This window comes from Neovison vison, chromosome 1, assembly GCF_020171115.1.
Source record: "Neovison vison isolate M4711 chromosome 1, ASM_NN_V1, whole genome shotgun sequence".
Lineage (NCBI taxonomy): Eukaryota > Metazoa > Chordata > Mammalia > Carnivora > Mustelidae > Neogale > Neogale vison.
This window is the reverse complement of record NC_058091.1, coordinates 282,559,153-282,576,169: the sequence shown is the minus strand read 5'-3', so window position 1 is coordinate 282,576,169 and position 17,017 is coordinate 282,559,153. Positions and strand designations below refer to the sequence as shown.

Below are 17,017 nucleotides of genomic sequence, written 5' to 3'. Positions count from 1 at the left end.
GTTTACATTGGACTCTGTAAATCGCTGTCCCTGTTGTCACTGTATAATGTTAGATATCACTGATACTTGCTTTATCTCTGGTGTCTGAATAACATCACAGTCAAATCTTTTATTTCTCCTTTTTACATGGTGCAAATTCAGTTAAACAGGGTTGTATCCAAAAACTTTGTTTCTTATTTGTCTTTGAGCAAGTAGTTCTATTTAATTTTCTGCTTAGTAAAAATCTAATCTGATGAATTTATTCTGGGTCCTTGTGTAATAGGCGATTCTTAGGTGATGAAATTTGCTGACTGTTGCAGTTCTGCCAATATCAGTATGTCTTTCCTGCTGACATTCACTAAACCTCTGCCAGTAGGTCCTTTAAGTGTCAGTATCATTATCAGCTCATTTTGATGTCTTTACATTACAAATATTGTGCCTGTGAAGGTTAACAACTATTTCTGAACAATTTTGTCAGTGAGCATAGGGCTGTGGAAACCAATAGGAGGACAACTGTATTTTGAGAGGGCTTTGAGGTGGGAAGTCATTTGACCCTAAGTGGCTGCCCCGTGGGGGCGGGGGTTTGGCTGTGATAGTGCAGCCACAGGGTGATACACAATCCATTTATGCCCTTCTGACACTCCCTCCCCTTTCTTTTCTGCTGCCTCGCAGAGGGTATTATTATCCTGGATTTTGTGTTTCCCATTTCCTTAAGAATCATATAGTTTACCATATTTACTTTTGCATGATTTTGGATTTTGTATAAATGGAGTTATACTTATATAATTTGTTTTTGTCACTCAAACTGTTTCTGAGATTCATTCATGATGACGTATGTAACCATAGTTTATTCATTTTTACTGCGATGTGGTATTGGATTCTGTGAACATACAGTATTTCTGTGAACATTTAGATTTATCTAAAATACAAAATTGATTATTTCCTTCTTTTCACTCTTGAAAATCATGTAGTTATGAGTATTCTTATATATATCTTGTGGTATGTGTTAGTTTCACTAGGATGGTGTCTTTTAATGGTTTGTGATCCATCATTGGAATCTGAGATCAATTCAGTGACTTGTGATTAGCATTAAAAAAAATTCTTACACTAAACTAGACTAGATCGGAAAATGTCAGAGTGCATTCTACGTCTAAGGGCTGAGGATTGTTTCATAAAACTTTTATTCCAGTGTGTATGAGTATATGTGTGTGTTATATATCCATGTGTTGAATTGTGACATAAAAATATTTTTATTGGGAGTCATAACCCTAAATTTTGAAAGCTGCTGTTCTAGTATCCATGATAAGGAGTAGGATGAGTGGGACACAGGTTCTTCACTTTATTTTGTCTTATTTTATTTTTAGGTTCTCAACATTGACAGTTAACACCAAATTGTTTTCCAGAGTAGTACTACCAGTTTGCACTGTTGTGATAGTCTGTGGGTGAAATAATATATCCTAGTGGTTTAAATATTCAGTTCTCTGATTCTCTAATTATGGTTAAAGTTAAGCTTCTTTTTATCTTTCCCTGTCTCCTTCATGAACAACACTTTTTGCTTCCTTTATTTTTTATTTTATTTTTTAGTTTTTAAAAAGATTTTATTTATTTCAGAGAGAGAGAATGAGCTGGGAGAAGGTCAGAGGGAGAAGGAGAAGCAGACCCCCCACTGAGCAGGAAGCTCAACGTGGGGCTTGATCACTTAAGCCAAAGGCAGACATTTAACCGACTGGACCATCCAGGCGCCTCCACTCTTTGCTTCCTTTAAAAGGAATACTTTCCAAAATAAGATTGCTTCCGAAGATTTCTTACTCATTTATAAGCTGATGCTTTTCACAGTGAAGTTTCTTAAAGAAACTTGATGGATTCCAGCTTGAAACTACTGCTAGTGTGGTGAAGGTTTTGCTAGATTTTTTGGTGACCTGGAGACTTAAGTTAAATTTAAATTAATCCTGAAGTAAGAATATATATGGGGGATCAAAATGAAAAATTTTAAGTTGAAATTTCTCTTACAAGTTTAAGATCATGTTTTGACACATTTACTTCCTGAGACATGTTTGATGTAGAAAGTGGTTTTTACTGAATTAGCAACTACACTTTTGACAGAATCTTTTTCTTCTTTGCAGTGTGAGTGGAGAAGTAGGTGCTGTTTTAATGTCATATAAATATGCCACTGTAGGTTATCTGTTGTTTTTCTGATTCTTTTCCCCCCCCAGCTTCACTGAGGCATGTTTGACATATATCATTGTGTAAGCTTAAGGTGCACAATGTGATCACTTGATATATGTATGTATCATGAAATGTTTACTGCCACAAAGTTAGTTAAAAAATCCTTTGTCTTGCATAATTACCATTTTGTTGTTATTGTTATAGTGAGAACATTCAAGCTCTACTCCCACAGTGACTTTCAAGTATACAGTACAGTGCTGTTAACTATAGTCACTATACTGTGCTGTAAATCCCTGCAAGTTACTCATTTCTTTAAGTGAAAGTTTGTACCCTTTGACCTATGTCTCATTTCTCTTACCACACAGCCCCTGGCAAGCACCATTCTATTCTTTGTTTCTTTCTTTTTTTTTTTTAAATTAATTAATTAATTAATTTATTTATTTTTTCCCAATTTATTTATTTTCAGAAAAACAGTATTCATTATTTTTTCACCACACCCAGTGCTCCATGCAAGCTGTGCCCTCTATAATACCCACCACCTGGTACCCCAACCTCCCACCCACCCGCCACTTCAAACCCCTCAGATTGTTTTTCAGAGTCCATAGTCTCTCATGGTTCATCTCCCCTTCCAATTAACCCAAAAGCACATACCCTCCCCAATGTCCATAACCCTACACCCCTTCTCCCAACCCCCCTCCCCCCAGCAACCCACAGTTTGTTTCGTGAGATTAAGAGTCACTTATGGTTTGTCTCCCTCCCTATCCCATCTTGTTTCATGGATTCTTCTCCTACCCACTTAAGCCCCCATGTTGCATCACCACTCCCTCATATCAGGGAGATCATATGATAGTTGTCTTTCTCCGCTTGACTTATTTCGCTAAGCATGATACGCTCTAGTTCCATCCATGTTGTCGCAAATGGCAAGATTTCATTTCTTTTGTTGGCTGAGTAATAGTTCATTGTATATACACACATACATATGTGTATATATCACATTTTCTTTATTAATTCATCCATAAATGGACACTTAGTTTCCTTCCATATCTTGGCTATTTTTAGTCTCTTGTAGGTAGCATATATTTAGGTCTTTTTTTTTTTAATCCAATCAGCTATTTCATGCCTTTTAATTGAAGAGTATATTCCATTTACATTTAAAGTAATTATTGATAGGCGAGGATTTACATTGCCATTTTATTAACTGTTTTCCGGCCATTTTATAGTTTCTTTTTTTTTTTTTTTGTCTTTTTCTCCTGCTGTTCTTTAGGAATTAAAGATTTTCTATATTATTATGCTTAGATTTCCTTCTTTTTACCTCATGCATATCTACTATAGGTTTTATTTTGTGGTACCCTCAGGCTCACTTGAAATATAACAACTTCAGTTTGATCACATGCAAAAACTCCACCTTTTTGGGTGAATGGGGGTGGGAGGTACAGGCTTTTAATTATGGAATGAATAAGTCACAAGGATGAAAGGTACAGCATAAGGAATATAGTTAATAATATTGTAATAGTGTTGTATGGTGACAGATGGTAGCTTCGCTTATGGTGAGCATAGCATAACACACAGAGTTTTCAAATGGCTATTTTGTACACCTGAAACTAATATAACTTTCTGTGTCAAGTATACTCCAACCCAACCAAACCTAAAACCCTACTTTTTTAATCCTATTGATGCCCAATTTACCTCATTTTATGCCATGTATTTATTAACAAATTATTATAGCTATAGTTATTTTTACTTAAATTTTTTAAAATTTTATTTAAATTTAGTTAATTAAGATATAGAGTTTATTAGTTTCAGAGGTAGAGTTAAGTGATTCATCAGTTGCATATAATATTCAGTACTCATTCTGTCACATGCCCTCCTTAATGTCTACCACCCAGTTATCCTACTCCACCTCCACCTTCCCTTCAGCAATCTTCACTTTGTTTCTGTAGCCAAGAGTCTCTTATGGTGTGTCTCCCTCTATGATTTCATCTTACTTTATTTTTCTCTCCTTTCCTCTATGATCCTCTGCTTTGTTTCTTAAATTCTATTAATAAGTGAAATCATATAATAATTATTTTTCCCTGGTTGACTTATTTTGCTTAGCATAATACCATCTAGTTCCATCCACATCATTGCAAATGGTAAGATTTCATTTTTTTGATGGCCGAGTGATATTCCATTGTGTATACATACCATATCTTCTTTATCCATCCATCTATTGATGGACATCTGGACTCTTTCCACAGTTTGGCTATTATGGATATTGATGCTATGAACATTAGGGTGCAGGTGCTCCTTTGGATTGCTATGTTTTTGTATCCTTTAGATTAAATACCTAGTAGTGCAATTTTGGGGTCATAGGGTAGCTCTATTTTTAACTTTTTGAGGAACCTCCATACTGCTTTCCAGAGTGGCTGCACCAGCTTGCATTCCTGCCAACAGTTTAAGAGGGTTCCCCTTTATCCACATCCTTACCAATATTTCCATTTTCTGGCTTGTTAATTTTAGCTGTTCTGACTGATATGGGGTGGTATCTCATGGTGGTTTTGATCTGTAGTTCCCTAATGCCTCGTGATGTGGAACATTTTTTCATGTATTTCTTGGCCATTTGTCTTTTTTTGAGAAATGTCTGTTCATCTCTTCTGCCCATATTTTGACTGGATTATTTGTTTTTTGGTGTTGAATTTGATAAGTTCTTTATAGATTTTGGATACTAGCCCATTATCTGATAAGATGTTTGCAGATGCCTTCTCCCATTCTGTAGGTTGTCTTTTGGTTTTGTTGACTGTTTCCTTTTCTGTGCAGAAGCTTTTGATCCTGATGAAGTCCCAGTAGTTCATTTTTGCTTCTGTTTCCCTTGCCTTTGGAGATGTGTCTAGCAAGAAGTTGCTGTGGATGAGGTCACAGAGGTTGTTGCCTTTGTTCTCCTTAAGGACTTTGATGGATTCCTGTCTCACATTTATGTCTTTCATCCATTTTGAGTTTATTTTTGTGTGTAGAGTAAAGAAATGGTCCAGTTTCATTCTTCTGCATGTGGCTGTCCAATTTTCCCAACACCATTTATTGAAGAGACTCTCCTTTTTTTTTTTTTTAAGATTTTATTTATTTATTGAACAGAGAGAGAGAAGAGAGAGAAATCACAAGTAGGCAGAGAGGCAGGCAGAGAGAGAGGGGGGAAGCAGGCTTCCTGCTGAGCAGAGAGCCCGATGTGGGGCTTGATCCCAGGACCCTGGGATCATGACCTGAGCTGAAGGCAGAGGCTTAACCCACTGAGCCACCCAGGTGCCCCGAGGCTCTCCTGTTTTTATTGGACGTTCTGCCTTGCTTTGTTGAAGGTTAGTTGGCAGAGTTGAGGGTCCATTTCTGGGTTCTCTATTCTGTTCCATTGAGCTATGTGTCTGTTTTTGTGCTAGTGCCATACTGTCTTGATGATTATAGCTTTGTAATAGAGCTTCAAGTTTGGAAATGGGATGCTACCAGCTTTGATTTTCTTTTTCAACATTCTTCTGGCTGTTCAGGGTCTTTTATGGTCCCATACATGTTTTAGGATTATTTGCTCCAGCTCTGTGAAAAATGTTGATGGTATTTTGATAAGCTTTGCTTTGAAGGTATAGGTTGCTTTGGGTACCACAGCATAGTACCAAATTTTAACAACATTTGTTCTTCCAGGCCATGAGCATGGAATGCTTTTCCATTTCTTTGTGTCTTCTTCAACTTCTTTCATGAGTGTTCAGTAGTTTTCAGAGTACAGATCTTTTACCTCTTGCTGTAGTTATTTTTAATACAGCTGTCCTTCAGCCTTCATACTAGAGTTAAGGGTTCAGTACAGCACCGTATCACAGTATTAGTGTATTCTGAATTTGATGGTATACTTAGCTTAATCAGTATGTTGTATATTTTCATATTTTCATGTTACTTGCTAGTGTTCTTTTGTTTCAGCTTGAAGAACAAAGTCCTTTTAGCATTTCTTTTGAGGCAGGTCTAGTGGTGGTGAACTCTATCAGCTTTTGTTTGTTTAAGTCTTTATCTTGCTTTCATTTCTGAACAACAGCTTTGTTGGGTAAAGTATTCTTGGCTGGCAGTTTTTTCTTTCAACATCTTGAATATATACTTCTGTATTTTCCTGGCCTGCAAGATTTCTGCCGAGAAATCCACCAGTGATCTTTTGGGGGCTCCCTTGTATGAGAGGATTGTTTTCCTCTTGTTTCTTTTGAAATTCTCTCCTTGTTTTTGATATTAGACACTTTTTAAATAATGTGTCTTAGAGAAGGTCATTTTTTTGGTGTGATTTTATTTATTTATTTGATAGAGACACAGTGAGAGAGGGAACACAAGCAGGGGGAGTGGGAAATGGAGAAGCAGGCTTCCTGCTGAGCAGGGAGCCTGATGCAGGGCTCGATCCCAGGACCCTGGGATCATGACCTGAGCTGAAGGCAGATGCTTAATGACTGAGCCACCCAGGCACCCCAAGAAGATATTTTGGATTGAAATTGTGGGATTACTGTTAGTTCACTGAACTTGGCTGTCTAAATCCCTCCCCAGGTTTGGGAAGGTCTCCGCTATTATTTCTTTAAATAACCTTTTCACTCCTTTCTCCTGGTCTTTCTTTTCTGGGACTTAAATGATCTGTAGATTGCTTCTCTTAATGGTGTTGCATTAAGTCTTGCTTATCTGTGTTCTTTTATCACTCTCTGAACATCTTTAGAACAAATCTTTTGTAATTTTTGTTAGACAGTTCACCTATCTCCATTTCTTTGGGTTCAGTTATTGGAAGTTTACTGTGTTCTTTTGTTGTTGTCATGTTTCCCCACTACTTTGTGATTCTTATGGCCCTGTGTAGATGTCTGTGCATTTGAAGAAGCAGTGATCTCTCCCAGACTTTATGGACTGACTTCAGTAAGGAAAGACTTTCACCTGTTGGGGAGCATGGTGAAGTGTGCTCTGATTACGGGTCTAGTGGTGCAGGGCATGAAGTGCAGGAGTGTGGGATGGTTCTAGCATGAGGGGGGGTGTGGTGTCTTATTGCCCAGGCTGTTGAGGTCCTTAGCATCAACAATGGTATGTTTCTTGGTGAGTACTGAGGTCTGCAGTGGTTGCAAAGTCTGTTGAGGTCCTCAGTAGCACTTCCAGGTTCAGGGGCGAGATACAAGGGCAGGTACTGGTGATGAACAGAGCGATGGTGTACACCTGGTTGACTGCAGGTACCAGCTGCAGGTTCCTGTGTAGTGGCAAGGGCTGGCTGCAGACACATACATAATGCGGGGGGTGGGGGTGGTTCAGGACCAGCAGTGAGGACCAAGGCCAACTGCAGGCATGTTAGCCGTTGAGGTCCTGGCTATTGTCATGCATTCTTGTGGCTGCAGATCTCCCCTAGGGCACATGAATGGCAGGGGAGGCTGATGATGGGAGTTGGGCTGCTCAGGTGCTGTGCACAGCTGCGGGGGCTAATTGCAAACAAGCCCGGTGGTGCAGGCTGGTGACAGGAGACAGGGCTGTAAGGGCCTTGGCTGTGAGTGTGCCCTTCTGTGGCTGTAGAGTCTCACCGTGGGCACACGCAGTGGAAGCTGGTGAGGGAGATTAGGCCAGTGGTGTGTTAGTACTCAGCAGAGGGGCTAGCCCCAAGTGCACACATGGCAGTGGGAGGTCAGCCTCAAGGCTCCAGTCTGGCTTCTTGCACTCACGCAGCTGCAGAGGCCTGGGCTGGTGCTGGTGTGCGTTCCAGGCTCCAGCACGGGGAGGAGAGCAGTGAGCGTGAAGGGACTCAGGTGGCTGGTGTCTGCAAATGTGAATGCCACAGGGTGAACGTTAATGTAGTGGCAACATCTGCTGGGATCCTCTGCAGAGCAGGACGCTGGGAATCATGGCTGTTCCTGCTGCAGGCCTCATACTGGTGGCCCTGCTCTTCTTCCTTGATCCTGGATGTCTCAGTTCCTCTCGGCTTTGCTGGCCGCTGGGTGGGGTAAATCAGAAGTGGGTCCTTTGTAGGGTGTCCCGAAAGGCTGGATAGCAGGTCATTTACTCCTCTCTCCATTTTCCAGCCAGGAGAACGCTTTCCAGCTGGAGAGTTTCCTCTTGCACTAAGCAGGGCTGGCCCAAGGGATGGGATGATGCAGGCAAAATGAAGCTATTCTTCCTTCCCTTTCTGCGTGGTGAGTCTCGGGCTTTTTGTTCTACTCTGTTGCTGAAGTTTCTTAAGTGGATTCCAGAGCTCTTCCGAAGCTGTTCTTGTTCACTGATAACTGTCTAATGGTTGCTCTCTGGGGGTCATAGGGGTGGGGACTCCTACGGGGCCATCTTTGTGGTCGCTCCTTTCTGATGCTTGCCTATGCCAGATTAGAGACGCCTTACATGAGCAGCTGAAGGGGGTGTCCTCAGCGCAGGCTCAGTTTGCAGAGATGTGGTCTGTCACACCCTACATTGTTGCTCAGACCATTCTAGCCTCTAAGAGTGGTGGTTCTATGAGAAATTCTAGAGGAATGTTCTTTAACTGGGGAGCTCAGAGTTTATCTGCTCCAGAATAAAATCAGCTCGGTTTATACCTCCCCAAATCAAAGCCAGTTAGGAACGTTATTCCTGGTCTTTGATTATGTCTCATTAGACCTTAAGTGCTAGAATTACCTCATGGATGCTCCATCTCTTGAAAGGAGGAGAGAGACAGAGACAGGGAGAGAGGTAGTCCTTCTTATACAAAATGACTTTAAAGTCTGGATTATATGAGTATATATATGTGTGTGTCTGTGTGTGTGTGTCTGTGTGTATATCTATATATATATATATATGGGATAGGGGAAGAAGGGAGAGATAGACAGGGACAAAGAGAGACAAGGGAGAGATAAGACAGACACAGAGAGGACAGAGAGACACTAAATATAGTCTCTCTACATACACTTTATATATATAGTCTCTCTTTCTCTCTGTGTATATAGATAGAGAGATTCTTTTATCTACAGCCTTCAGTCATCACCTTTATTTTGTTGTAATCTGTCCCATCATCTTAAAATAGCCTCGTGAATTTCTGTAAAATTTTTCAGCATTTATTTTATAAAATACCAACATTTTAATAAACGTTCCTCATGTGGTGTCAGGAGTCATTTTTCTTACCCGAAAAATACAATGCTAGTAAACAAAGGAATCACATCTTCGATGTGGTCGGGATTCTCTAGACCACCGCATCTCATGTGCAGTAGTCCAAGAGTTTTGGGGACATTAGATCAAGTTGATTTCTTACTTTTGAAGTGCGGACGTAAGAAGCAGATTTTAAATTAAGAAAACATTTACTGGTGTAAGGTGATATCTCAATGTGGTTTTAATTTGAATCTCCCTGAGGGCTAATGATGATGAGCATTTTTTCACGTGTCTGATAGCCATTTGTATGTCTTGATTGGAGAAGTGTCTGTTCATATCTTCTGCCCATTTTTTGATGTGTTTGTCTGTTTCGTGTGGGTTGAGTTTGAGGAGTTCATTATAGATCCTGGATATCAACCTTTTGTCTGTGCTGTTATTTGCAAATATCTTCTCCCATTCCGTGGGTTGCCTCTTTGTTTTTTTGACTGTTTCCTTTGCTGTGCAGAAGCCAAAATTAACAAAACAGGAAACAACATGTGTTGGAGAGGATGTGGAGAAAGGGGAACCCTCTTACACTGTTGGTGGGAATGCAAGTTGGTGCAGCCTCTTTGGAGAACAGTGTGGAGATTCCTCAAGAAATTAAAAATAGAGCTTCCCTATGACCCTGCAACTGCACTCCTGGGTATTTACCCCAAAGATACAGATGTCGTGAAAAGAAGGGCCATCTGTACCCCACTGTTTATAGCAGCAATGGCCACAGTCGCCAAACTATGGAAAGAACCAAGATGCCCTTCAGTGGATGAATGGATAAGGAAGATGTGGTCCATATACACTATGGAGTATTATGCCTCCATCAGAAAGGATGAATACCCACCTTTTGTAGGAACATGGACGGGACTGGAAGAGATTATGCTGAGTGAAATAAGTCAAGCAGAGAAAGTCAATTATCATATGGTTTCACTTATTTGTGGAGCATAACAAATAGCATGGAGGACAAGGGGCGTTAGAGAGTAGTAGGGAATTTGGGTAAATTGGAAGGGGAGGTGAACCATGAGAGACTATGGACTCTGAAAAACAGTCTGAGGGGTTTGAAGTGGCGGGGGGGTGGGAGGTTGGGGTACCAGGTGGTGGGTATTATAGAGGGCACGGCTGGCATGGAGCACTGGGTGTGGTGAAAAAATAATGAATACTGTTTTTATGAAAATAAATAAATTGGAAAAAAAAAAAAGAAAACATTTACTGTAAATACAGAAATAAAGGGATGAGAACACTCCAGGCAGCTACCATGGCTCTTCACCTGGGCCCTCTTGGGAAATACAGGAAAAAGAAAAATGAGAGATCAGGGCAGAGCCTGGACACAGCCGTAGGCTAGGATTTTCTAGTAAGTAAACAGCTTCTGACCTGAACTTGAAATTCTAGCATCTGTCTCTCAGAAAGAGGCAAAAATATTAGAGTTCTGTAGCATTTCCTTAGAGTTTACCTAAATAGCCAGGTCTGCCTAGGACCTCTTCATAAGTCAGTTGTCTGCCTTCCCACAGCTTGCCCACCCGGCACCTTCCTTTTCCTCTTTGTGTCTCACTTCAGATAATACTTCCTCCTTGAGTTGTCCCCTCATACCTGAGGAGATGCTCTGTTGCCCTTCTCCTAGACTCCCAGTTCATGTTCTACATCTAATTATTGAATGAATTCTTTTCACAGTGTTTTGCAGGACTCTATTTCCTTAAGTCTCTCTTCAAAACAAAAACAAATGAACAAAAATCCCAAATCTGTCTTATGTAAAATAATTTTGGGAAACACTGTACTCTAGTACTCTAGATTTCTTTCATATATTTATTATATACATTTGAATACTAATGATCCCAAGAGGTATTTCAGGAAAGAAACTTTTGATTTTTCTCTTTTATTTAAAAAATAAACTGTCTTGTTACCTTTCCAAAAAAAAAAAAAAAAGAAAGAAAAGAAAAGAAACTTGTTTTTACTGAAGGGTCCAGAATTGATTGACCATGAAACATCTCTTTTGAAAAACATCTGTCTTATTTCTCTGGAACAGGGTTGCGAAATGCTGTTTTATTTGGTTGTGATTTATTTTCTTTGCACAGACTCTCTACTGGACCATAATTTATTGGTATTGTCAATGCTTGCTATAGTGCTTGGCACATAGTAGGTCCTTAATGAAATTATTTGTTAATAAAAACATGGGAGAGAAGAAGGTAATGACTCCCATGTTTGAAGTTTGGGAAACTAATAGTTAGTTATTGTTGCATTACAAACCACCCAAAATTCAGTGGCATTAAAGCAAATTTTTTTTAAAATTTTAATATTCATGGTTTTTGTGGATTTGGAATTCAGAAAGAGCATGATGACGAAAACTCCCCTTTGCTTCACAATGTCTGGGATGTTTGGTGGGATGATCCAAATGGCAGGGGGTTCCCAAAACGGCTGGGGGCTGGAAGGTCAGGGCTGGAAGACCCAGTTCATAAATGGCCTCTTCACTCACAAGAGTGGCCAGAGCACTCTACATGTGACCTCAGGCATGGCCATTGGAGCATTATCGAACTTTCAGCCTCATGGCCCCGGGCTCCAAGAACATGTGCTTCCAGAAACCAAGGCAGAACTGTCAGATTTTTTTATGACCCAGCCTCAGAAATCTCAGCTATGTCAAAGAATCTATAGCCATGCTTCACAGTGGCACAGCAGCTGTGAGGATAGTGTTGCCACTAATTGAGGTAAGGGGTTCAGGAGGAAAGAGTTTGTTGTGTAGGAGGGTGTGGTAAAAGAATGGGTTTGAGTGTGAGGTGATGTGAGCATCCTGGTCGGGATGTTCCTGGGCAGTTACGAGAGTTATCTGGAGCCCAGGAGAGAAGTGGGAATTGAAAATGAGGGTTAGAGTTGACATCTTGTAGGTTGATGCTGCAAGCACAAATGTCATTCTCTAGGGCAAACTGGTAGAGAAGGGAGGAGAGAAGCTGGGACATAGACCTGGGGTTACGGACTGATCGTGTCCCCCGTCACATTGACATGCTGTTCGCCTAACAACTAACACGATGGTGTTAAGAGGTGAGGCCTTTGGGAGGTGATTGGGTCACGAGCTGGAGCCTTCGTGATTGGGATATAAGAGAGACCCTAGAGAGCTCTCATGTCCTCTTTCTGCCATGGGAGGATCCAGCAAGCTGGTCATTTGCAACCTGGAAGAGGGTCCTTACTGGAACCCCTTGATCTCTTTGGACTTCTAGCTTCTGGAACCGTAAGAGATAGATTTCTCTTGTTATAAGCCATGCAGTCTGTGGTACGCTGTTAGCTAGCTGCCTGAACTGACGAGGACACCTGGGTAACGGCAGCAGGGAAGGGGAACCCCAAGGGAAGTAAGCGAGGAAGGGAGCCGAGGAGCTGCAGCCGTGGTGGCGGGAGGGGAGGGCAGCGTGGTCCTGCCCACAGAAGACCGTTCCCAAGACAGGAGGGTCAACAGTGTCACAGCCCCAACCAAGTCAAGTAAGAAGGCCCGAGAGGTGTCTCCTGGATGTAGCAATTCAAGAATTGTTGGCTAGGGAAAAGTTTCCATGAAGAGGTTCTGGGTGCCCGAGGTGGTGGCAGGGGACGGTTGTTGAGTTGTTGGGGTGGGGGCTGGCGGCGGGAAGCCGGAGTGCAGGGTACTGAGGGGAGAGCTGCGTTCAGGTGGTGAGAGATCGCCTTCCCCTCCCCACAAAAGCCTGTCCCTGTGATTGGGAGTCCCGTGACACCTCATTCACAATTGTTAGAAATGTGTAAAAGTCGTTGGATGGAAAAAGCTTTTAGGAGCACGAGGCAGCCAGGGTGGATCACATAACAGCACAAACATGTGACACGTCCCTAGATAAGCCTGAAGCCCCAGCCGGTTAACAGCTCTGGAATCTGCCAGGGAGTAGCCGGTGCGAGGAGCAAATACACTTCCTCTGTTTGGCATCTGCTGGCTGCTGGGAAGGGCAGCTTGCCAAGGCAGTTTTCCTGAAGGGTTAAGAGTCGTGCGGGCTTAGGATAAAGATATGTCTCCATATGAGGAGTGAATAAGGAATGTTGGGACAAGGAAGTGTTATGTCATCTTACACATTCTACTAGTCCTCCTGACATTTCCCTTTCGGGAAAAGGCAAAGGCAAGCTTACAGGAAGAAACCGTTCTGATGTTCGATTGCTTTGGTTCTATGGGACTTGAGTGTGGCATTGGAAAGAGTTTCTTACAGTTGATAAATTATGATTAAATGAATTAATATACCTGAAGGTCTTAGTGCCTGTTCTAAGAACCAACACCATTTAAGTGTAAAGTATTATAATTAATATTTTAATATTATGATATAGCTTTAAATACAGAATTGTAGTTTAAGTGGAAGGAAATTGTTCTCTTTTCTCTTATATTTCATAGGTAAGAGAAACTTTATATTTTGGACCTCTTCAAGAAACATTATAAAGATAGGAGTAAAATATCTTTAGCCCCAAGTAAAACCATTGCCAGAAAACAGAGTGATAGTGATCCGTGTGGCCAAATAGACAACTGAGGGATATAGTTTTCCTAAGTGCAGTTCTTTGTGGCTGGTGGGCTTTGATTCCAATGACTTGTTTTTGACTCTGAATATCCAGCCTTAGAGGGCATCCTTTTGGGAAAAGCAGTATGCTCGAGTGATAAAATGTATGGGTGTAAGGTGATACGACTTGAAGGCCTACTGAAAATTAGGAGTCCCATTGTGCACCTCCTGTCTCTTTTGCTGTCTCAGAGAGAGAGAGAGAATGTTAGCAAGTCCAGGTCATAAGCTGTTTACTTACTAGCAAATCCTAGCCTAGGGCTGTGTCCAGGCTCTGTTCTGATCTCTCATTTTTCTTTTTCCTGTGTTTCCCAAGAGGGGCCAGGTGAGGAGTCACACAGCCGGCTGGGGAGGTCTAGAAAGGGATTTATGGGGATTATTCTATTCCTTTATTCCTATTCTGAAAATAAAATCTTGTCTACCAAAATCTTCTTAGGCTTGGACTTTTGAAAGCAGGATTCCAGTGTGATGTGATGCCCATGCAAGTTTGATATAAATCCACACCCAGCTGTGGACTGGAAAGCAGGGGAGAAGTAAAAGATGTGGTTTCTGAGTTTTAAGAGGTGAACAATATATTTCAGATAGGAATGAAATCTATCTTTATACCTATATGAAATAAAATTGCTTATTTTGAAATATAGGTTTTCTGATCAGAAAAATAGTGGGACCCTTTTTGCAAGTTTATAAGGATGTTTAAGGAAGGTGGTATTGGCTAGGGTAGAGGAAATGTGATGAATTATAGACAAAAACTTGTTTTAAATTTTTTCCCATTGGTTAGAAATAGACTTTCAAAGTCTTTCAGACAGAAGTAATTGGGGGAAAATTGAAAAGGAGAATAGGTATGGTTAGTTATTCTATGAGTGTGATCACTGGGCTTTTCCAGCACTTTTCTGAGTTGAGGACCAGGTTGAAAGGGGTCACCTATTATTATGAGAAAGGATGCCATGGCCTGACAGATAGAAGGACTTGAGCTTCTGGAGAACGAGTAGGGTGGTCTCTGATGCTTAAGTAGAGGGGATTTAATTTAATCACAAGGGTAAGCAGAGTGTGTTGCACACAGCAGCTGTTCTGGAAGTGTTTATTGTTCATAATGCAACTCACATCCGAATTTGTGAGGGTTTCATGGATCTTCAGCTTTCATGGATCTCCTGGAATGTCCCCCCACCCCCCCGATAGTGTGCTCTAATATTCAGCTGGGTCTTGGATCTTTGGGCTACACATGCATGCTTGAAAACCTCCTGGAAGTTAAAATGCTATGCCCAGATTTCATAAATTTCATAAATATGTCTTTTTCTTTTAGTGTTTAGGATAGTAAAATCTGTGACAGGATTCTTTTTTGGCCTTTATTAGTTTAGGTGATATGTCTGTTAATATTGGTCCTCAGTAATTTTCATAAGTCTAGGGTTCCTTACCCTCTATAAAGTTATATCTAAAGTCAGCTGTTCCTAAACCAAATTTTGTGGGATATGGAATAGAACTAGTTTCTATAGAATTCTTGTGTCTCTGGAACTCCCATCCTTGTTGTTCTCGAGACAAGAGCTTGTATCTTTAGGAAATGAGGCAATTTCTAACCACCTATTGTTGGTGGTCAGAAAGCATTAGTAGTAAACCCATCTGCTCAAGTCAGCTTTTCCTTGACTGATGTCTGTGGCAAGATCAGATGGAATACCAGATTATTTTTGAATTTTTCTAATTACTTTTTTGGTTATCCAGACCAATGGAGATGCACCAAGAGATCAAGGACTGTTATGAGGGGAAATTAACTCTCCCTTTTACACACACATTCACACAAATGTGCATTTCCATATAAATTTGGAATTTCAGTGACCCAAAGAAGACAATAATGGGCCATACAGGACTTCACGTCTAAAACATTCATCTGAATTAGTTATCACTAATGGCAAGTACTCTATAGGGGCAGAAGATTGTTTGGTGATCTGTGTGAGATAATTTTCATTGTCATGGTGAATCATATACAAGATAGTGACACAAGATACTGTTGTTAGTTAATGATCTAATGAAACGTCCAAGTCTTTGATGTCCAAGACATAGTGACTAGCCGGAGGTGGCTACTGAGAAATTGATATGTGTAAGTGCAAATGAGGAACTGAATTTTAAATTTTATTTAGTTTTAATTATTTTAAATTTAAATTTGGAAACTGATATGTCATTACATTAAACATTTTTATGGATATTTGAAACAACTTGGGTATGTCATTTACTTTTTTTTTTTTTTTTTTAACTGGGAAAGTTAACTTTGTTTTCTTCAGGGGTGTGGGCAGATGTCTAGTCTCAGAACTTACGGAATTGTTTCTTGGTGCCAGTGGCCTTCATGTCTTCATGAGCATGTTGAAATGCACAGTCTTGCTCACGGGCAGGCACTTGCCCACTGTGACAGCGTTGCCCATCTAAGACATCCCTGAAGCATGGGGACAGGCGCACAGACATGTTCTTGTGTTTAAAGTGGTTGTACTTTCGGAGGTAGTGGAGCTAGTCTGAGAGGATGACAGTAGCCCCCTGCATCTTCATCTTGGTCACCACACCAGACACAATCCATCTTTTGATGGAGACTTCAGTAGTAAGGGGACATTTCCTGTCAATATAGGTGCCCTCAATGGCCTCCTTGGGCGTTTTGAAGCCCAGTCTGCTGCTTTTGTAGTATCATGGGAGCTTTTCCTTGCCAGTTTCTCCAAGCAGGGCCCTCTTTTTATTTTGAAAGATGGTTGGCTACTTTTTTTTTTTTTTTCAAGATTTTATTTATTTATCAGAGAGAGAGAGGGGGAGAGAGCGAGCACAGGCAGACAGAGTGGCAGGCAGAGGCAGAGGGAGAAGCAGGCTCCCCGCCGAGCAAGGAGCCCGATGTGGGACTCGATCCCAGGACGCTGGGATCATGACCTGAGCCAAAGGCAGCTGCTTAACCAGCTGAGCCACCCAGGCATCCCGGTTGGCTACTTTTGGTAGCACACTCAGTCTGAAAGTCCGCCGTCTTCCTGGCTGCCTGAAAAGGCTGTCGATTTACTTTTTAATTGTATGTTCTATAGAGTCTAAATATAGAGTAATTATTTCCTATGAAAATGTAGTGTCTGACTTGAGATGTGTTATATATGTAAAATATGCACTGGATTTTGGAACAATATAAAAAAGAATGTCTCAGTAATTCTTTTATATTGATTATACATTGAAGGGATAATATTTTACATATATCGAATATATTATTTTATTTAATTTCATCTGTTTCTTTTAAAGGTTTGTAATGTCGTTACTGG

The 17,017-nt window shown here is 40.8% G+C and overlaps 1 pseudogene; it reads right to left on the bottom strand.

Moving 5' to 3' along the window:
- Nucleotides 1-16,043: 16,043 nt before the first annotated feature.
- Nucleotides 16,044-16,517, bottom strand: LOC122902218 (annotated as a pseudogene).
- Nucleotides 16,518-17,017: the final 500 nt, after the last annotated feature.